Source organism: Cynocephalus volans, chromosome 17 (assembly GCF_027409185.1).
Source record: "Cynocephalus volans isolate mCynVol1 chromosome 17, mCynVol1.pri, whole genome shotgun sequence".
Classification (NCBI taxonomy): domain Eukaryota; kingdom Metazoa; phylum Chordata; class Mammalia; order Dermoptera; family Cynocephalidae; genus Cynocephalus; species Cynocephalus volans.
Genome location: NC_084476.1, coordinates 23,603,225 through 23,621,973, shown reverse-complemented (window position 1 = coordinate 23,621,973; position 18,749 = coordinate 23,603,225). Strand labels below are relative to the sequence as shown.

The 18,749-nt window shown below is 36.8% G+C and overlaps 1 protein-coding gene across 1 annotated transcript in view; it reads left to right on the top strand.

The window, feature by feature from the left end:
* SLC31A1 (solute carrier family 31 member 1) overlaps positions 1-18,749 on the top strand; it is a 30,997-nt gene that overhangs the window by 645 nt on the left and 11,603 nt on the right. The gene's annotated exons all lie outside the window — the stretch shown is intronic.

The following is an 18,749-nucleotide window of genomic DNA, read 5'->3' as shown; positions in this document are numbered from 1 at the left end:
AGAGTCCACCTCTGTTCTATGCAGGTGAGGCGCAGAAGAGCTTGGATATTCTGAGGGTGGGTGATGGAAAGGAAGAAACTTTAGAGGCAGAAAATCCCCAGCCCAGCGTTGGCCTGGGTTTTGCTGAGTTTTCCCACGACAGTCCTAAATCACCATCAATTGTTGCCGACTCCTCTGTCTCCAAGTTTCCACCCTCTCTGTGTCTTACATAAGTATTTCTTTGGTTAATCTGCTGTCATTCTTGGAACAATCTTGGGGTAGGCCTGGCTTAGCCAAGGTGTGGGTAAGCAGGCAGTGTCTCAGTGTAGCGTGCATTTCCACATATCTCAATGGAGTTCTTTCAGTCAGCGTTTACCCTTTCAATCAGGTTGGTTCTACAGGTGTCCCTTACCTGAATGTTTTCATCTGTTAGCATGAAATTGAAGTGATTGGTAGCTCCCTCTCAGAGAACTTTGCACCTCTTGGCACGTTTCCTGTTCCTATTATAGTTTGTATACTACTAAATGGTAAGCCTTCTTGCCCATAATCTTTGTTACATCGAATAATGGAATTCATCCTTGTTCCCTTGTTTTTTGGTTTACAGTCTTAGGATTTTTTTCCTGTGTGACCCAGAGAGCCCAACGATGGCTCTTTCACCTTTTATAGGTAGCTTACACAAAGATAAAAATGCTGTACTGGCTGTGAACTGTGTGGGTTGCTTAGTCTCTTTTGTTAATTGAAGTTGATTGTACTATTATCTAAAGCTCTAGGGGAGAGGGTGAAGGGGAATAGGATAGCTAGAAATATTATATGTAACTATAATTTTTATAAGTAAATTATTCTTGTTTAACTGAGGATAGGTCTATTGGTCCACTTCTTGTGTTTATTTTACAGATTAAGATGGTTAAAGTAGTTAAGGCTGACAGTAGCAATGATGCAACTGGAATCTAAGCACTAGTACTGGAAACCTGTTGTAGTAGCTCTGTTTAGAATGTGAACTTGGCTACCTCTCAGGGAGAAAAAAAAATGAACTGAATAAGTACCATAGCCCTTCCTAACCCCTGTCCCCAATATTGGTCATTGTCATTCCAGCACGGAAACATCTGAGTAGTGCTTTAAAAAAAAATGCCAAGAGAACATTTGAGTTCTTATCTTGCTTTCTTTTGTGGAGGTGTTTTTATCCAGGGTGTTTAAGTAGCCTTCTTAGATATTCAGGAATCCTAAAATTAGTAGCCTTTTTGGCGATTGGACACTACAAACACGCATACCCAGATTACCATTGTGGGAACACAGCTGCTAATTCTCATTGGCAGTATGAGGAAGGGAAAGATGGTGGTGAGTCTTCCTCGGCATTTCGGGCTTTGAACTGCAGGATTTAGTGCACTTAAGAAGCCACTGTCTCTCAGCATGTTTCCTCGGAAAAAGAAAAAGAAAAACCAAAAAACCCCCCACTGTCTTCCTGAATTAGATTATCTACAGATTGGTCGTATCAGACTAGGAATCCTGTCCCCAGCTCTTGTTCTAACTCACTGAGCTTGGGTCAGGGTCCCTAAATACTTTGTAAAAGGAGTGGATTAGACCTAGACATCTACTGAGTATTGTTGGGGATACAAAGGTAAGTAAGGCACAGTCTTAACCTCAAATTTGAATTAAGTATTTTTTGTTTATTTGTTTTGCTTAACTACACAGCTTTTAGATATATTCATAAAATGTATTGCCTCTTTGAAGGTTGACTGGGAAGCAGCAATTTTAACAATTCCTTTCAAATTATCAACAATTTTGCAAGAGAGATGACAATTTTTATATACAAGTTCTCCCATACTAATCTGTAGAGATGAATGTATTTTAAAATTAATAGTTTAAAGTTATAATTGTTAAATAAAAATTTTAAAATAAAAGTAAAAAATAGGAGGCCATTTTTTTGGACTAAGTTTCTGCCCTAGGCCCCAAAAGACCAAACTAAAAATAAGCCAATTGAGATAAACTTGTAATTTTGTCCTCCACAGAAGAATACAGGTTATATCATAGGTGTGGTGTTAGGGATATGGATTGAATATAGGTTTGGGGTGATTGGTATTGTGTTCTCTTCACTCAGTCACTGAAAGCAGACTTTTTGGGCCATCAGTTGGTTAACTGAAAAAGTAAATTAAAGTAGGGAAAAATACAGATATTTGTTATATGCGTATCTTAACATTTTATTTAAGCTGAAAACATAAGCATTGTTTTGCCATTCTTTTAACATAAGGCCTCAGCCTTTTCTTGGAATGTGGGTTTAAAGGATTAACAGACTACATCTTGCAGGCCAAGTCTTATCCCAGCCTTTGCCTGTTTTTATGAATAAAGTTTTATTGGAACACAGTGTCTATGGCTACTTTCACTTTACAAGGCAGAGTTGAGTAGTTGCAACAGAAGCGGCGTGGCCCACAACACCTAAGACGTTTACTATTTGACCCTTTACAGAAAGGGTTTACTAACTCCTGGTTTACTAGCCATCATATATGGTATCTTTAACATGGAATGAATTCTTTTTTTTTTTTTTTTTTTTTTAAAGATGACCGGTAAGGGGATCTTAACCCTTGATTTGGTGTTGTCAGCACCATGCTCAGCCAGTGAGCGAACCGGCCATCCGTATATGGGATCCGAACCCGGGGCCTTGGTGTTATCAGCACCTCACTCTCCCGAGTGAGCCACGGGCCGGCCCTGGAATGAATTCTTAAGTCACCTGCAAAGTAGTCTTAGAGTGCAGAATCTTTCTAAGTGTTTATGAAATTTACCCCCAGCCTTTACAGTTGCCTCTCCCACACCTAACAGCAAGTTTGTGTATTATATGTGTGGCCTTTATCCAGTCTTTCTAAAGCATTCAACTGGGTTTTCACAGAGACAACTACTAGATAGGCTATGTAGTATAGTGATTAAATTCTTAAGCTCTAGCATCAAAGTGCTTTGCCACTTATTTGTTGTGTAGGCCTTGTGCAAGTTGCTCAGTTTCTTCCTTTGTAAAATGGAGAAATGATAGTATTCATTTTCTACAGTTCTTGAGAAGATTGTGTGAGTTAATTCATGTAAAGCACTTAGAACAATCCTGTTAGTTAGTACTCACTTAATGTTAGTTCTGTTATCATTTTCTTTTCTCGTTGATGTCACTGTTGTACATAATATGAATTATATATTTACAATAATAAGAACAACTGGCATAAATTGTTTGTGAACAACCACGACTGACACCCTTGATAAGCACACAGCTTCACTGAGGGGGGACAGAAGGGTTGCCCTGACATATTGGATAATAGCCTAGTAAGTATGTTGTCAGTTCAGGTGGTTAAGAGAGTTCTGTGGGATAGCTTGCTAAGCATATAAGACAACAGTACACACAAGGAAGTAGTAGATTAAAATTGAAAAGGAGGGGGCTGGCCCCTGGCTTACTTGGGAGAGTGTGGTGTTGATAACACCAAGGCCACAGGTTCGAATCCCTACATGGGGATGGCCGGTCAGCTCACTCTGGAGAGCATGGTGCTGACAACACCAAGTCAAGGGTTGAGATCCCCTTACCGGTCATCTTAAAAAAATTAAATAAATAAGATAAAATAAAATTGAAAAGGAATCCAGGGCCCATATTTGTAAAATACCTTGAAGGCCAAAATGACAATTTTATACTTAGATCATTAGGAAATGGAATTTTTTATTTTAAATAAATGTAAAAAAAAATCCACATGATTGATGTGAAAAAATTCAAATGGCTTAGCAATGTATGAAGTAAAAAAGTTAAAGTTTCCCCAGCCCAATTCCGTGTCAGTAGCCACTTCATTTTGATAATAGTCCTTAGAACATGGGGTTGTTGCGAGGATTGAATGAGAGAAGGCATGGTAAATACTACTTAGAGCACTGATACTAATCTCTTTAAAATTTCAACACAGATTTCACTTGGATTATAATCTGAATTTTGAATTGAGAAAAACAAGGTTCCACACTGAATGGAAATAAAATGAAATGACGGCTCTGAAAGTAACAGTTTATACGGTACTCAGGAGTCTCTGATTTTGTCTATTTCTCTCCCTTGTTTCCAACTTGGCTCTACTGTTGATTCCTCTTTGTGCCTTCTCAACCAGAAGTGCTACAGGAGAGAAAAAGATGACATAAGCATCACTAGCAAAGCAAAGCATTTGCAGTGACAAGATGAGTTCAACTAGTAAAAGATGTCAGATAAGTCAGTGACCAGGTAGCAGCCAGATAACTACCATTTAAAGTTGGCAAGGCAGTCATGACTGGATAAGAGGGAGGGAGGAAGGTGGGAAGTTGCTGATGCCTGTACTCCCATATGCAGCTCTTAGTATAACAAAGACATTTTAGAAACTAAGAAGTTTTCTGTAGTTTTGTGACTAAGTATGACAAGTCATTAAAAGTCTAATACTTAATTCATTACAATGAGCAGTTTATGCCAAAAGAAATCTTATATTAGAGAATGGGAAGGAAATGCTTTTGAAGTTCCATTGCTTTGAGAAATATCATTTCATGATTTAGGTAACATCCCTAAGCAGAGGAGGGGCCCATCCTTAGGAATGCAAAGCCCTGCAGAGAAGGAAAGGGTTGAGAAGGGTCCACCCTACCTCTTTTCCTTTACACAATGACTCTAGGCTTTTTTATACAACCTGCTTTTGTAGACTGAGGACATTATGCAATACAGCATAATGAGATGGAAGCCTGCATCTCAAAAATAAATATGAGAAATTATTCGGAGAGAATACATAAAGAGAACAAAACTCTAGCAACCAATGACATGTTAAAGGACCTTTTTTTAGCCAGGTTGAGTCTTTCCCTAGATAGTAGAGTTATTGTAGAACTGTGATGAGTGTTTATATAATTTTGAAGCAGTTTAGCACACCTAGAATGTAGTCATTCAATTTATGAAATGAAAGCCAAAGGAATGCTGTAATTATGTACCCAGAGACCCTCATTCCTCTCTCCTACCTTTTCTGTTGGCTTTCTGTCAGCCCCCCCACAATTCTATGCATAGTCTGTGTCTTATAGTACATTTCGTACTGTATTATTTACATGTTTCTTTCTTCCACCAGTTTGGGCTTCTTGAGGCTAGGGGTTTATCATAGTACCTTCATTCAATAGGTATGCAGTAAATATTGAAAAATGAATGAATGGATGAATGACTAGACTGAGTACCTCAGGGTCACACAGCTAATAAGCCCCAAGAGCCAGATCTAGAAACTTTAAGTGTTCCAATTCCTAGCTCAGTACTTTATCCACCACACCATTCAGACTATCTGAGGTATTGAACAACTTCTCTCATTTTCATTTACATTCTCTTACTGCATTTTCATTAAATTGTCCTTTATTAATTAATGTTTTGATGGGACATAAGTTCCTATTATTTTATGTAATATACTTAATTGCTCTTTCCTACAAATAAAAGAAAGGAACAGTTCAAATGTTTTCTAATTTCTGCCTTACACTATATTAATTCCTGGTATTCATAGGCAAACCGACAGTGTTGTAATATAGACAGTTGAAATTCTATATAACATAAAGTTTGAACAAGGAAGACCTTTGCCTTTGATTTTAATAAGATGGTAGTTGAAGCAATGCTTTGCCAATGTATATGTATTTGACTAGCTAGTGTTCTTTAAATCAAACTATAAAAGGCTGTATACTTTAAGTGACATGAGGGTGAGCCCTATGTGTAAATTGGATGTCTCCTCTTAGAGATTAATTTTCTCATGTAACAAGCAAGCAAGAGATTAATATTTCATACTTATTATATCTTAGAATTAGAAAGTATTTGACATATTTTATGTGATCCTTACAACCCTGCGAGATTGGCAGGGTAGGTATTTTTATATCTGTGGAAAATGAAGAAAATAGTTCTTATTGGGTTTGGGTGATTTTCCTAATACATGGCAAACTTGGGTCAAGAGCTCAAAGCTCTTGATGCCTAGTGCAGTGCTTTCTCCATTATATCATTCTATCTATAAAATACTCTGAAATCTTTATGTAAATCATACTGAAGCATTCATAGTTCATGTACTGGAAATGTGTCAAGGCTACAAAACAGTCCAGTCAGAGGAGTAGGAAAGGGTGCATCTTATGATTGCATTATTCCAGGATGTGGCTTAGCCAGCAACAAAAGGTATCAGGGAAGTGGAGTATAGTAGCTGGGAGATCACTCTCCATTGGACTTAGGCCCTTCTATCATTGCATAACTAAAAGATCTTTTCAGTTTGTTTGTTTGACATATCAAATTTGAGTTGTCCTATTTGAACCAGGCAAATAAAAGCTTTTCTAAAGGCCTTTGTGAAGAATGTAGTTGTACACTTTATCTTCTTTGTACAGGAGGGTGGGAGTGGGCAATAGAAATAGGAGCTTCTATGTTATTTGCCACCAAAACAGGATATATGAAGCTCAGAAACCCCTCTTGCTTAGCTGCTTCCCAGCAAACCATCTGGAGAAATGGGAGGGTTGAGGAAAGTGGTGAGCCTGCTGTTACAAAGCCTTACATCAGAATCAGATGTTATGGGTTCAGTTGACTAAAGAGTGTATTAATGTCATTATTCAATAACATGGATCTCAATTTTCTCATCTGTAAAATAAAGGAGTTGGACTTCATAATTTAGTTTTTTAAAACAGGAAATATAGTCACATGGTTCACAATTCAGAAGGTACACAAGGATGTTCAGTGAAAAAATAACTCCTTTTACTCCTACCCACATCTGACCAGTTCCCATCCTGGAGACCACAGTTACCACTTTCTTGTGTCCCACTCCCCCAGAGGTAGTATAAGTATATACAAACAATGTATATACTTGTTTCCTTTTTAAATTATTTACAAATTACAGCATACAATGCATCCTTTTCATTTCATAATATATCTTGGAGATCATTATATGTTGGTATATAAAGAGCTTCCTTGTTGTTATGGCTGCAAAGTATTCCATTGTATGGAAATATGATAATTTGTTTAATCAGTGACCTTCAGTGAAGATTTAGGTCCTGTGACAAATAACTCTGTATATATAACAGTTCAGATATGTGCCAGTATATCTGTAGGATATTTAGAAGTGGAATTGCTAGGTTAAAGGGTATGTGCATCAGATTGATAACTAAAGACTCTTCTAGTTCTGATCTTCTATGCAACTTTAATGTAAATGAGTAGTGAAAGAAATTAAAAGGTATCATTTTCTTGGAAACATCTTAATTTTTATCTCTTATTGAGAGACTAAGTCTTTTAAGTAAGGGCCTAGTATAGTAACCTCACCAAAATTATTTTGAGTTGCAGACTTCACTAAAGTCACCTGCGTCATGGTCCTATGGGTTTTTCTAATGTTTTTCAGTATATTATTCAACAGCTAATTTGCAAGGTAAGTATTATAAACTCAGAACAAGAGGAGACTGTCTCTCAATTACATTTACCAGTATTTACCAAGTAGAGGATTAGGAAGATTTACTGTTTATTACAATTCACATAAGGAATGAATTTGGAAAGAAAACAAAAAGAACCTAATATCTGGGTCTTCCATATTTTTTGATGATTATGGAATATGTGATAACTTTGTGAAGTGTGTGATACCATAACAATCACCAATCTTTTTTGTTTTTAATTGACACATGATTATGGTACATATTTATAGGGTACACTCTGATGTTTCAATACACATATACACTGTATAATGATCAAATCATTATATTTAGTATATCCCTTACTTCAAACATTTATCATTTCTTTGTGGTAAGAACATTCAGAACCCTCTCTTCCAGATATTTTGAAATATACACTATAATATTGTTTACTATAGTCACTAGTCTTTCTGACAGGCTAGGGACCATAAAGCATGTCAGAATTGTGTCATCCCCTCATACCTTCTCGACCATACCTGCTAACCTTCCTTCCCTCTCTTTCTTACCTCCTACATTCTCTTTCTAGGTGCCATCAGCCCTTTGTGAAATTTGCTCTGTACAATAGCTGGTTTAAACCACAGCCTCCATCCTTTTCATCTCTAAATTCCTTGTAGCCCCTGGATCAGGGGGTACTTAATAAATACCTGTTGAATTGAGTTGGGGTAGATGTCAAAGTAATCTAGCCTTTACCTTTGATATCCTTTGGGGTGCCATATCCTTCCTTTTCCCTGCACAACCTTGACATACCTTTCAAGCCATCCCTTTGCATACTTAATATGGCTCAGGAAAATTTACAATAGTCAAGAGTTGGAACCAAACCAAATGTACATCATCAAATGAGTGAATATGGAAAATGTGGTATATCTACACAATGGAATTCTACTCTGCTATAAAAAAGAATGAAATACTGCCATTCGCAGCAACATGGATAGACTTAGAAAATATTAAGTGAAGGGCCGGCCCTGTGGCGCACTCAGGAGAGTGCAGCGCTTGGGAGTGCAGCGGCGCTCCCGCCGCCGCCGGTTCGGATCCTATATGTGAATGGCCCGTGCGCTCACTGGCTGAGCGCGGTGCGGGCAACACCACACCAAGGGTTGCGATCCCCTTACCGGTCACAAAAAAAAAAAAGAAAATATTAAGTGAAATAAGTCAGGCACAGAAAGAGAAAACCACATGTTCTCACTTATTTGTGGGAACTAAATATAAATAAATAAATATACAAACAAACGGGAGGGAGGGCAGGGAAGAAGACACACACACACACACAAAATATGGTTCAGGAAGGGACAAGAGACGAAATTTTCTTGAAGAGGAGTTTGTCTCTGTGTATGTTAAGTAAGTGCACACACACACATATCTTTTTGGCTCCCACTGCCATTCTTTGTGCTATGGGTAAAAATCTGGAAAATTATTTATTATATACTAGTAGTAGTTATGGAGTTAGGCATATTCAGTAGGAACAACACAGGAATATACAGCTGACAATAAACATGTATCTTTTTATTCCCACAAATCTCATTTTACGTGTATGAAATCATAAAGATCAAAGTGAATATCAGATGAAGATGTACTCCAGCTTATAAATGAATTAGATACATTTAGAAGACAATTTTATTAACACTGATTTATCTGATTTTAGAATAAGAAACTTGTCTATGCTTTAAGCACTCATAGTCTGTCTGTGGAATAGCTCTGATGATTTTTGGGATAGGAGATATAGGCCTACTTGAGGACTATAACTCTTAAAAGTTATCAATGACAGAATTATATGGCCTAACATGCAGCTCACCTAGTTAGTTGTACCTTTCCAAGTATAAGTTTTCTTCAGTGTCAGATTCTTAGGGATAATTGCTGCTGGGTGGTTGAAACTAGGTGCCCTGCTGGGCTTTTTTTGCCTGCTATTTGAACGACTTGTAAAAGGCTCACAAACTTTCTAGAAACTACTCATGAAAAGAGTTTCCTTCATTATGGTTCCAGCAGTACCACTGGGTGCATGGTGCTATGTTATAGATTAGAATTGTTACTACTCTTAAGAAACTAGGATGTAGAAAAAATAAGGTGGACAAAAACAAAATATAATGTATTATACTCCCGTTTCAAGGTGACATTTTGAACTCATCTCTTTTTCTTCCCAAAATCCTAATGAAATTACTATAGAAATATAATAATAGGAAAAATCATTTTTTATAATCAAAACAGGGAGGCAGAAGTCAGAAACTTTGAAACATTTCAAAGAAAATCTGATACAGATGGGAATCAAATTAAAGAAAATGACTGACCACCTGATTCAACATAGGTGAAGGATATCCCTGCTTGTAAAGGTGTTAGGATGCACTAGCTCACCCCTGAAAATCCCCAAATTGAGAACAGCAGAGATTAGAAAGAAGCCTTAGCTGTGGGTTAATTGGTGGAGGACAAATCAGAGGATTTGGGGAATTATACTTATGCCAAATTTAGAGAGAACAGTACATTAAGGAGTAATAATGATGGATCTTTATCGAAGATTTACTGTTTAGTTACTGTGTTTAAGTAAGTGTTTAAATGTACACTGTCATGAGGTGGGGGCTATTGTCATCCCTATTTTAGAAAAAACTAACTTGCCCTCTTAACCACTGTGCTGTTGCCTCAGGAAACTCCTGATAATAATTCTAAAAACAATCCTATGGGACAGGTTACGTTATCCCAACTTTAGAGCTGAGACACAGGTAAATTAATTTGCCCAAGAGCCCACAACCAGTAGGTACAGTTTTACCAGTTGGAGAATGAGTATAGATCCCTTGTGTATTTGGAGAGCTGCCATAACAAAGGGAAAATATCTTTTCTGCCCACAGCTTCCTCCTCATATTTTTTTGTTTGTTTTTGGTGGACTATTTAGAATCTCAGACCAAATCCTAATCTCAAAAATGCAGTTGATGGTTAAGGACAGACCCTGGAGCGGTCATCTGGGAGCAAATCTTAATTTCATAATCATGTTGGAAGTTATATGCAACAATTTCTTCACATAGAGGGAATTAAAAAGTCTCAGCAAAACAGTGAACTTCCTGTTTGAGGTCCGTCTTTCTGTTCAATCCCTGTATTTCACAACTAATCTAGAAAAATAAAACTACAGCAAATATATAATTTCCCGTTCATCTGGGACTTAGAGATTTCACTCACAGTAGGTAAAGAAGCCTCTTTCAAAACCCAATGAGTGATTTGGTATTAAATTCCGTGTTAGCTCAGAAGGTTCTGTGAGTATTAGGTGGTGGTATGTGTAAGTTTTAAGTGAGACTAGGCTAGCTCCATGCCCTTTTTGGAATTTCATAATAAACAAATGTTTTACTTTAGTTCCTGTTTGAATGTTGGCTTTTTTCCTCCCCCGCCCCCCACATAGACACACTGGATTTTCTTTTTTTTTCCAAGCTCTCACTTGTTAAGTATTCAATTCTTAAGTCCGTGTACTATGTATCTATGTTGCACAGCTCTATAATTCATATCTGTGGTTCTCAAATTTCCAAAATTTTACATAAAAATTACCTGTGTAGCTTGGTAAATACCTTTTGTGTGTGTGGCTGGCCAGTGTGGGGATCCAAACCCTTGACCTTGAGGTTCTAACACCACATTCTAATCAACTTAGCTGGTAAATATCTAAATTTTGAGGCACCACTTCCTGAGAGGTGATTCAGTGGTGTGGAGTAGGGTTCATACTTTCCATTTTTAGCCAAATGTCCCTGATGATTCTGATCCAGGTAGTCCTTGGATCACACTTCGTGAAGCATTAGAATTAGGAGGAAAGTAATTAAGATTTATTATTTTCTATGTATGTTATTAATGTGCCAGTCACTTTCATATGTATTTTTGCATTTGATGTTCATAATATTGTGAGATTTTATTATCCTAGTTTAATGTGTATGTATTATCCTCACAAAGTTTAAACAACTTGTTCTGAGTTCCAAAGATGGCAGAGTCCTACAACAGCAGTCTGGCTCCAAGAACGGAAAAGTTTCTTGCTCTTGCTGTTTCTGCATTGGCAAGGTGCTTCACAGAGGAGATGATTGCTTAAGATTAGTGAATTGGAAAGTGCTAGAAAGTAATATGAACAGTATGCTCTGAAACATTTGCTAAGGATTAAAGCTACTGAAATTTAGAATGCCTAAAGCACTTCAACTGTTATTCAGAGTACATTTAGAAAAGACAAGTATGCAATTGTTTCTCATTGATACTATGCACCTAAACTTTTCTAAATGAAATAGGCTCTAAAAGATGAGTTATTCTATCCCTTGAGTAAGGAAACTGACCAGAAAAGCTAATGTAATGGAAAAACCAAGGATAGAACTAAAATTTCCTGATTTCTAGTCTTATGTTCTTTCAAATGGTAATCATTATAAAGGCTAACGCAGGCTCTAATCCATATGTTTCCTGGGAATTATTCAGAAAACTGTTGAGTCAATGGTTGGGAGTGATGACTCTTTGTGACAACATTCAGCATTTGAAAGTTCACACAAAAGCAGAATAATCAAAGGTGATCTGATACTTTAAAGAAGTAGAATAAGTGGTGACATTTTTATGAGTTATTCTCAATAGTTCTGTTTCTGACACTGAAAATATATAGTAAAATGGCATTTGGAGTTTTTATGAGTTATTAGAGCCAGGTAGAGGTAGAACAGCCAAGAATACTGCAGGTAACAGTTTTAGCACATCATATGCCATAAGCATGGCAAGACACAACTACCCTGGAGATAGGTAACAAATAGATTTAGCTTCTGTTAGGAATTCAAGAAAAACCTCCTGGAAGAGGTGGCATTTTAACTAAGCCTTAAAGAATGAGCTAGATTGTAAACTCAAAAGAGCAAGGGCCATGTTTTAGCTTTATCCTTATTTGTGGCACATTTTAGTGCATGATAAATGTTGAATAAATAATGGCAGGATTTGTACATATACAGAAAATGGGAAGGAAAAGGAATTCCAGAGAATGACACAAGCCAGTTTAATCAGGAAAAGTGAGTAGATCAGCTTAGTAGAATATTTGAATGTGAAAAAGATTAGATTGAGATAGGCTGGAAAGGTAAGTCTGTAACAGAGAGACTTAAATGCCAGATAGTGAGCATGAAATCAGTGTATTGATATTAGAAGTTGGGGGATAAAAATATTTAGCTTTCTTTTTGCAGGCAGAAATTAGTTCCTGAGCGTACAGCCTGTAAATTATACAGCTTGAGAAATACATGCAAAGAGTAAGTGTTTGTAGTACAAATACTAGTTTAGCTTGGAGTACTGGTTCTTCTATCAACATCAGGATCAGGTAGTAAAACTGAGATTCCTGGAGCATCGTCTGTATTTGGCTTGGCTGGAAAAAGAGTATTTGCTTCCTCATATTTCCGGAAAGAAGCAATACACTTGCCTGACAAGTCCCTAGAGGTGTTTGAACAATTATTTCAGAGTTTGCATATTACTGAGGAGCTCCATGCAATGACTTCTAAGGTCCTTTCAATTTTTATTGAGATTCTGTGGCCCACAAATAAGAAACAGGATACTCAGGTTTCAATTTCAGCTGATCTACATATAGATGAAGAAATGGCTTATTCTTCTTTTTCCAGGCCCAATTGTTGGCAGCCACACTTCTCTCCTTAACTAGGTAAGAAGGAGTAGCATCCAAGAGGGGATCTTTAAATGTCTGGAGTTGATGAAGATAAGAAGGAATTTTAGAGAAATACCGCCATTCAACTGTTTCTCCTGTCTTTTCTCAGTACCATTCTGTCAGGCATGGTGACAGAAATAGGCACAGATTGAAAAGATCATAAAAACATTTCAGGTGTTTTCTAAGACTTAGTCTCAGAGTTATTAGGTAAGGCAAAATGTGCTAGGGATATTCAGAGGTCTTAGAACTAGGACTTGGAAAATGGGGAGGATTTGTTGCATTAGATTGTAAGGATGAGCATTCCAGACTGAAGAAACAATGTGAGCAAAGAAGCCAAACAGAAAAGGGTGGGATATGTTCTAGGAGTTCTAGAAACTTTGGTTAGTGGACTCATTTGGCTGGAACACAAAGTACATATAGGCAGAACGGTAGGTTGGGATCTTTATTTTAAAGATCTGTGATTTCGGACAAGGAGGTTAATAAACAATGGAGAGATTAATAGGCAGTGGAATTTTTTGAGCAGGTAGGTAGAGCCATAACTTAAGTAAATTAATTTGTCATTGATGTATTATGTAAAATAGGCAGAGGGCAGGGATACCATTAGGAAAACCTGTGTTTGTAATATAGCTGCTGGTAGTGAAAACCAGAGGCAGGCTGGGTGAATGTCCTATCTTACTGAGAATTAGGAAATTGACCAAAATTGTGCCATTTATCGATACAAAATGTGACATTGGATAAGAGTAAGGCAGGTTTAAAAGAGAATAAACCCTTAGAGAGTGAGGACTCCTAAGTTCTAGCAAAGGTACCTGAGAGTGAGGACTCCTAAGTTCTAGCAAAGGTACCTCCCCAGCTTTCTGGTATAACATTGAACAGGTTACTTAAGCTCTCTGTGTCTTGTTTTCCTCCATCTTAAAAAGAAGAAATATTGTGAGGATAAAATAAGATAACACGGTTGGATTTATAGGAAGGAAATACCATTGTTTCTTATGATGTCATTTCTTCAGATTCCTTTTGATCATTAATTTGGTAGATGTACAGAGTAAAATCATTTTTAAGCTGATCTTTTCTTTCAGTTTGCTCTGTTTCTTCTACTGTTCTTTAATGTGGCACTAGTCAAGGTTTAGTGATCTAGAAACAATTCATGTAAAATGGTCTGGGTTTGGCATTTCAGACCATTTAATGGTCAGTAGCTGCTGGTATACTCTCTTCTCTACCACTTTCAGAAACAGGTATGAGTTTGGTTTACAGTCTTTCTCCTCACATTTGTCACAAAACAAATATTTTACAAAAATATCTATTAAAGGCTAATTAGGCCAGGTAATGTCAAAGTCCAGATTCTCCCAAGGACTTTATGGTCTCTAGGCTTCTATGAAATAAGTCGGTGGAACTAGATGAATTCAACTTGCCTATGTTACTTCTATATCAATTGCACTTTGCTACTTCTTAAGTTAGAGCTATTGAATAATTTCTAAGCACATCCATCAAATATTATTATATAGCTTTTCAGACTCGTTATGGTGGAGAGGAAATTGAGGTTTGCCCAGTGTGTCATTAAAAGATTAAGAAGGGGTTAATTTGCGTGTTTTATGTCTAATTACAGAAAAAGCAGTTCATTCACTCAAACATTTATTCTAATCTACTACTGTGTACAGAGTATTAGAAAATGCAGGAGATCCAAAGGTAAATAAGACAGAGTCCTCACAGAGCTTACAATCTAATAGTAAGGATAAGGAGAGAGAAGTATTTTGTTCTGGAAACTGAACTGAAAAAAATATAGAATTAAGATTTAGTTCTGGGTTGAACTTTATTAGTCATATAATTCAGTGTTTTTACAGTTAGGAAGATGAAAGTCCAAATATATAAAATAACTTGCCCAATGTAGTATTTATCACCCATATCTCTTTCATGTTTCAACCACAGTAGTTCTTTTTCCTTTATATTTTGTTGCTTATATGGTAATTGCATGGTCCATTCATATTTGCCCAGAAGACATAGGTGATCTAGAGATTGGACAATGAACATTTAAAACATTAAGTGTGCTTTAGCATGATTTCTTTTGAAAATGATGGCCCTCAATGGCTGTATAATTCATCATGTAATTAGTTACTCCAGGATTTGTCTTGCCCCAACAGGTTTCTCATATCCTTTGCTCAGTCTGAGCAGCTTAATAAGGTGGAATAATGTGGAAAGATGAAATTTATGATAGAAGGGAGTGACCTTGAACCAGTATCTGGAGATGAAGTATTTCTTTGTCTTATTCTCACTAGAATAAAATCACAGGTTTGCTTTCTGTCTTTCCATAGAGAACAGTTAGAATAAGATTTTCAGGGCGACTCCTGAGTTATCATCCTTTTTGCTAAAATAGGCATTTTTAGCCAAGAGCTTCTGAGTAAAGGAGCTATTCCACTAATTCATAGTTGCTGTTTTATTCTTTTGAAAACTTGTCAATCCATGCAGCATCTTGTTTGCCCAGGTCATTGGCCACTCATAAATGAAGGCTGTTTAAGTTTTAAGTATAATTGTTTGAAGTAGTTTTCCTCTTTATGTCTCTGGCAGTTGGTTACTTTTGATGCAGCCCCATTAGTCAGGTGTATGAGTAATTCAACCACGTAAATTCTGCTGTTACTTGGATATATGGACTGTGCATAGTTTGGTTTTGCTCCATGAAAAGTGCTTTCAGGGAATCCTGTGCAGATTATTTGAAGTAGTAGAGCTCACTTTGGTATATGGTGAAGAAAAAGAAAATAATACACAGGTTGAGCATCCCTAATCCGAAAAGCTAATATCCGAAATGCACCAAAATCTGAAACTTTTTGAGCACTGACTTGATACTCAAAGGAGCTGCTCTTTGGAGCATTTCGGATTTCAGAATTTTGATTGCTCACCCAGTATGTTTTCTGCAAATATTCCAAAATCTAAAACACTTCTGGTCCCAAGCATTTCAAATAAGGGATACTCAATCTGTAATGGTAATGATGATTGAAATGCAGATAAACACTAAATTAATTCTTGGCCAGTTCTATCAACATCTTTCTGAGCCCAACCTTTGCTATGACAAAAAGTAAGAATGTGTTATAGGTGCTTCCTTAGAGTTATTTTTATTAGTAACAAAAGGAAAAAGTCAGAGGGGGAAAGAGGAGCCATTGTTTTATTGGAGAATTTTTAAAAAGATAAAATCTAAGATTCTTTGTGTGTGTGTATATGTGTGTTTGTGTGGTAGAGGTAATGATGGTGATGGGTTTGGGGCAATTATTCTTCTGAGTTCTATCTTTGTAAACCTACAGTTGTTGCAAATGACATACGGACTCTTATCACTTGCCAGACTTAATCTGAGGAGAATAATATATGTTTGAAGGTATATAATTTTAAGGTCTTTTACATTTCTTTTTTTCTTGTTGACCTGGTCTATTTTCGTACTATTTTCACTAATCATTTTACTTACTGTTTTTAATACATTGTTATGGTGGAACTTCAGGGTCTTAAGTTTTTGCCAGTTCTGGCTGAGAACTATGATTTACTCAAGCCTAATACCCTTTATGAGAGAAATTGATAAAATTAAGTATGCTTATGATCATTGCACCTCAAGAAAGACATAGGCCAAGGGAAGGCAGCAAAATATCCAAATATCTGTGTGGTTATATTTATACAGTCATGACTACATTTCTGTCAGTCAATTTGGAATAGGAATGTGAGGCCAGGACTCAGGGCATTAGTGGAACAGTATCATAGCCTTCAAAAGGAAGGGTCTTCCCTCTTCTGTATTTCCTCCTTCTGCTTACTGGGAGCTACTATGTTTTTCCCAAGCAACTCCAGTATATTGGACTGGAATGCCAAGTTTTGGACAGACAACTAAGCCCTATTTATCAATGCATTATATCAGGGTCTCCCCTTTATTTCTACATCTTCTCCACCACCACCTCCCTCCAAAAGGACAACATAAGAGTAGAATTCACAAAGCCATCAAGAGAATTTTAAAGTTCACTTAGAGGAGCACTTGAAACAAAGCCAGAGCCATTTCTCAGAATATCTACTGACCTCATACAGGTTATCAAAAGTCAGGATTAGCCCAGTTAAATTGGTTGCATGATCATGTGGACATAGTCCATAAGCATGAATCTCTGTTTATGGCAGTGTACTACTGTCTTTGACCTTGAATTTCCCATATCTGTGCATGTCGAAAGCTTATGTCACCAATCATAAGTAATCACTGCAGAAAGCAAAAGAACAACTAGATAGATTTCTCTTTGTTTAATGTTTAAATTAATCTAAAAAGGAACATGACCCTAATCATTTTAAGAATAAAAACTTTCTTCCTTATCATGGTAGTCAGGAAAGACTCTAGGCAGTCTCCAAAATAATTGTCTGAGGCTCCAGATTACATCTGTCTGAACTGGAGAAAAGGGACCATGTGGCAGATGTACGACCATTTCTGTGTAGTCTTTTTGTGCAGCCTAATCTCCATAGTCCCTATGGATTATTGTCTCTTATCCATCATTATGCAATACCAGGAAAATAAAAGAGAATTTGAAGTTTAGACTAAACCTATTAGAAATAAGGTCAATGGTAATACTCAGAATGGGCATCCGAATTTAGCCTTCTTGCTAATTTCCTAACTTCCGTTCATAAATTCATGTTTATTCTGCTAAAGACTCTAGATTTTGCAGAGTCTTGCCCTCTAGTTAAGCTTTACAATGTGTCTGTGTTGGGGGTGACAAGGCAGGAATAGGGGAAACTTCTGTTTTGATAATCCTCAGAGGTAGATTCTGAAAGAATTAGACCCTTGACTACAAGGAAGTTTTGAAAGCTATTTGTAGAAATATTGTACCATACTTATTAAATGGGGGTAAGGGGAAAGTAGAAAGAAATGCAAAGCTCCATGACATTCAATGTAGAATGTGCCATTTCCCAAACTTAATAGTAGTCAGAGCAATAGAAACAAGTTGACATATAGCCAACTTCAGGTACCTAATTGAAGATGAGATAAATGTTCCTTAGAAACTGAATAATGTAAAGCCTTCCTGAGAAAGGAACTTTCTTTTTATGAACTAAGTTCCATATAAACTCATGCTTGATTTTTTGTTCTAATAGTCAATTCGTAGACCATTTCTCTTGTATTTCCTTAAAGATCCAAGAAGTTTTCTATGCTAGAAGAAGGAACTCTATCCAAATGAGTGTTGATAGCCACTTTATGGTCTGTTAGGAGACAGGATAGGCAGAAAGGGAATTAAAAGTGGTCTTGGCTACTTTGTAGGAGAGAAGCTAACAGAATGCTAATATTTGGATGAATGCCTTTCCCACATAGTTCACTCATTGGATTTTCCCTATTCATGGCCTTTTATCCCCTGATATTCCACATAATGATAATAGCCACCATTTATCAGCACTTTGCTAGATGCTTTATGTATGTTATCTCATTTAGTCCTCCCAGCAGCCCTCTTCCTTGTTCTACAGGCTTGAAACCAGCTCCAGAAAGGCCAAGTAACATTCCCGGGTCATACAGTCATAGCACCTTTCAAATTCTTTGGCAGATGTTTTCCAGTCACTGTACATAGTTAAGTTCTGTCACTCCATTATCTAATGCAAAGGCGATTCTCCAGTATGGAACTCTCTTGAATTCTGTTAGAGAAAACTAGTTTACCTGAGTTGGCAAAAATGTAAATGAAAGTACAGTATTTCTAATCTTTCCACCTAGTTATAAACGTAACTTGGTAAATAAATATTGTAGGTAAATTTTATCATAGATTGAAAGTTAGGA